This window comes from Populus alba, chromosome 3 (genome assembly GCF_005239225.2).
Source record: "Populus alba chromosome 3, ASM523922v2, whole genome shotgun sequence".
Lineage (NCBI taxonomy): Eukaryota > Viridiplantae > Streptophyta > Magnoliopsida > Malpighiales > Salicaceae > Populus > Populus alba.
In genome coordinates, this window is record NC_133286.1 from 3,596,273 (window position 1) to 3,600,928 (window position 4,656).

The following is a 4,656-nucleotide window of genomic DNA, read 5'->3' on the forward strand; positions in this document are numbered from 1 at the left end:
AGGTTAACTTTATCATTTTACAGTACACAAAACATGAAAAAGACTAAAAAAAATACCTCTTGTCAAGATCAATATTTTGAAACTCTTAATGGTATTGACGTCATTTTACTGTCTAAATAAATAAAATAGACAAAAATAGACCTTAACCAAAAGGTCAATTGAACTTTTGCTTGCAAGGGCAACGATGTAGTTTTAGTGTGCGAAAAAGGCTAAACCTATAAATTATCCCCAATCAACTTACAAATAACCTTTAGATCACCTGAAAAAAATAACTTTAACTCGTTAGCAAGTCAATTGTTTTTGTGTAAAGAGGGCAAAAGGAAATATATTATACTAATTCACGGTATTCTTACCTCAAGTCTATAATGAATCACTTGAATCATTGATCTCTTTTGAGGGTTTTTTTTATATATAATTCTACTTTTTTTAGTTTGAATGTTTAGATCTAGCATGCATTTTCCAATCAAATCTCTATTCTCTTTGCACATATATAATTTGTTTTTTAAAAATATATTTTTTATTCATATTTGACAGTGCTTTTGCATTAAAAAACGAATTAGGATTGCCTGGTAACGTGCGGCCACTTATCTAGTTAGGGTACTATAATAGTGTTTCATTTTAATGAATATGAAACTAACTTTATTTTGATTTAAAATCAATTTTATTTCTTTTTTATTTGGAGCGTCGGTTTTCTTTTTACAAATTAGTCCTTATTCGTTTTATTTAATTCTTTTTTTTGCCTCATTATATTAAGATAAAGCTTTCGAATTTAATTAGAAATAACTAATGTTTATACTAAAAAGTTTAGCGCGGACAAGAGCAAGAGCTTCTCTTTATATATATTTTTTGTTTTTTTAAGTAGTCCTTATATTTTTTTTTAGCTTCTTGATTTTAGTGTTTTTTTCAGTTTTATTTCTTTCATATTTTACAAATCGGTCTTTTTAGACATTTTCTTCCCTTTTTATTTTAACTTTTTTTGGGTCTAATTGTATGAGATAAAGATTTTAATTTAATTAAAAAATTATTTATTATACTAAAAAGTTAGGGTTTTCCCTCCTACTTCGAACTATTCATATCCTCTCATTTTATAAATAATAATAATAATATATAATCTATCTTCTAAATTTTTTCTTCTTTTGATTGAATGATTTTTGTTGTTTTTCTTTCAATTTCACTTTAATATTTTGTTTGATTTGAATTGGTCATCTTAATTTGTTTGTTTCCTTTATATGTAATTATCACAGTCTTCAAACAGACATCTTTAAAATTTGTTTAGTGCTTAATTTTGTAAGTGTCTATTTTAGTTCTCACATCATTATATAAAAAATTGAGTTTTTAAACCCTAAATGAAGTTCATATCTGCGTTGTGCATTTGACGAGTTAAACTGCGAATGCTCCGAGTTGATCTAGTATATTAAATCATATTCAATGTTAAAAAAAAAAAGATATCATCTTGATTTTCATTTCTTAAAATTCAAACAATGTTTGTATTGGTCATTTGAGTTGCCTTAATATTGCACATGTCAAGCCAACTAAGGTCATAAAGTACGGACAGCTCTCCTTGCGAAATTAATTTTAAACCTATGTTAGGTAAGATAGTCAAGTCGCAGAAGGATTTCAAGGTTGTCAAACGAGAATCACGTTTAATAACAATGTCATTGTTGGTTTCCTTTGTTTTTAAACTCTACCTTTCATCTTTTTTTATTTCTTTCAATTGAATCCTTTTTGGCTTTTTTTTTATTTTATCCTTTAATATTTTGTTGATTTTGAATTAGTCTCTGTTTCGGTTTGCTTTCTATGATATTATTTCAGCCTCAAACAAATGTCCTAACATTTGGTTGGTGTTCAATTTTATGAGCATCTATTTTTTGTTTTTGTTATCATTTTCATTAAGTGAAAAAATAATTAACAAAATTAAAGTTGTTAAACCAAGTGGAGTTCATTATTCAGGCTGTGGGTTTGGAGAGTTGAGCCATGAAACCAGAATCGATTTAATATGTCATCATATTAATGTTAAAAAAAGATGTCATTTTTAAAATTTTAGTTTGGACCTACCATGTTGATTGGATCTTATTAGAATAACTTTCACATTAGTTAATTTTTAAACTTGATATAGATAAACAGTTAAATCAGAAGAATTTAAAATTAATGACCAATACATCCAGCTAGTTTCTTAAGCCTAGATGATTTTTTCATGTTGGGCAAAACATAAACTAGTTCCTTGGCAAAATATTTTACAAGTAAACACTCACGCCATATGATTATATAAAAATTTGAGTAAAATTTTATATAACCAATGTCTGTTTTCGTGAAACAAACAAGTTAATCCTTCAAGTTTTTTTAAATAATTAATTGATTCTTTAATCACATTTTACCGTCAATTAATTAGTGGAACAAGCTATGGTGTTGTATATCACTAACTAATTTTCTTTCCCTTAATTTTCTCTTTTCCTTAATGGTGTTGCAGGCTTCTTTCTCTGAAATGTTAAATGCTTTCTCTAAATCATCTATATTCTACAGCCCAGCATTTTGTTATATTGTTGTTTTGCTGTGGATAAAAGTGCATTTATTTTCTTTTAACTTTTTTAAACAACTCAGTTAGTTTTTTTTTTATAGTTGTTTGTTGCTGTGTAGTTTCATGATTTTTGTGATTTTTTGTCCTTTGGTATCATCTTTCTAATTTTACTATTAGTTAATGGATATTAATTCGACCTCTTGTTCGTTTTTAATATTGTTGTTTGGCTCACTTGTATATTCTTTTTTCTTAATATAATTAAGTATGCATCCAATTTGCAAAAATAGATACATACATGACTTTTATTAATTAATAAGACTGATTATATTAATTTCTTGAACTTGTTTTATTAAATAAATATATAGAATTATGAAAGTTCATAATTTGATGATTAGATAATATTCATATATTCAAGAATACACGATGCATGTATTGAGTTTAATGCTTTTGAAAAAGAAAATTTTTTAATTGATTTAATGTATAAGTATATAAATTTATTTACTAAATAATATCTTGATTAATTAATAAATTTCATGGTCTAAATGATATTAATTAAAAAAAAAAAAACTAAGAGCGCTCATTAAAACACGGTGCACTGTATGTGAATCCTATGGATTCACAGCGGCCCCTCTCGGTTTTTCGCATTTCTTCTCGCGCGGTGGGTGTTCCCGCCTTTCTTCATTTTTTATAAGCTCTTTATTTTAAAAAAATTAAAATTGTTTTCTTTTTAATTTGGTGTTGTTTCTTTATTTTTCTTTTCTCTTACAATAAGTCCTTATTTTTTCATTTAATTCTTTTTGGTCTAATTATATGGGATAAAGTTTTCAATTTAAATAGAAATAAACTACTATTTTAAAAAAAGTTATCGCTTCCCAACCTCCTTCACTCTCTCTTTTTTCACCATTCAATATCCTCTCTTTTTTTTTAAAAAAATAAATTCTATCTTCTAATATTTTCTTCTTTTAATCGAATTTCTCTCATTGGATAAGAATTTCAGTTGAATAAATGAAAGCGCAGACGTAAATTTTAAAAATAAAAAACACGATAGAAAGGATGCACCTGGTGGAGATTTGAAGCTTTATTGGTTGAGGTGGCGGGCGGTTTCGAGAGCGGAGAGGAAAGAAGAAAGATCTCAGTGGGGAGAGGTGAGGAATGTCGGACGAAAGTGAACAGAGCTTGACAGATGACTTTATTCTTTTCCAGATTCGCTAACAACTAAAAGAAGTGTTTTCTAGTGCTGCTTCACTGTTCATAACTGACAAACTAAAACTGAAAGAATTATATATATATATATAACTAAGAGTGCTCATTAAAACACGGTGCACTGTGTATGAGTCCTGTGGCTTCACCGTCTTTACCGCGCTCCCTCTCTGTTTTTTTCGCGTTTCTTCTCGCGCGGTGGGTGTTCCCGCGCTTTCTTTAGTTAGGTGAATTCATAATAAAAATGTTTTATTAAAATAACTAATAGTTTATTAGTTGGATGTTTTTAGTAATGCTGAAATTTATAAAGAATTGATCATTAAGTTGATTTTTTTAATATGTGTAGAAATCAGATCATTAATAAATTTAAATAAATTATTTAAAGTGTTCCAATGGAAAGAAAATGGGTGTTGTGAATTTGAGTCTGCATTTTTCTCTACTTTCTTTTTTGGTTTTTTTTCGTTTGTCCCTTCCTGAAAATTTACGCTCAGTTTTTGCCTTCTACCTACTGCTTAGTTTAAGGTATAGAAATTTCCTTGTTTCCTCGGAAGATGCTTACTCTTTGTTCACTGTCTTTCTGTTTTCAGTTGCATCGTTAAGCTATGTGTGTGTTTATTGAGGCTTTGGCTGCCTTTTTTTGCCATAGTTATGAGGTTTCTTTGGGCATAGTCTTTTGGTTAGCTTCAGCCCTCTATTATCCATTCTTTATATAGGTGGTGTTGTCTTTGTTTCGCACATGTGGCATGTGTCTTGCAAGGAAGTTTACTTGGTTTTCTTTACATGTGTTTTCTTGCATGCTACGTGTTTGGCAGAAGTCTTCTGAGAGATCGACCTTTTTTCTTCAATTGTTTTGGTTAGGCTGGGTGCTTGATTTGTGCTAGGCTGTTAAAGTATTTTCCCTTTCTTTATAAGAAAAAAAATATTTCTTTTTGTGCTTTGGG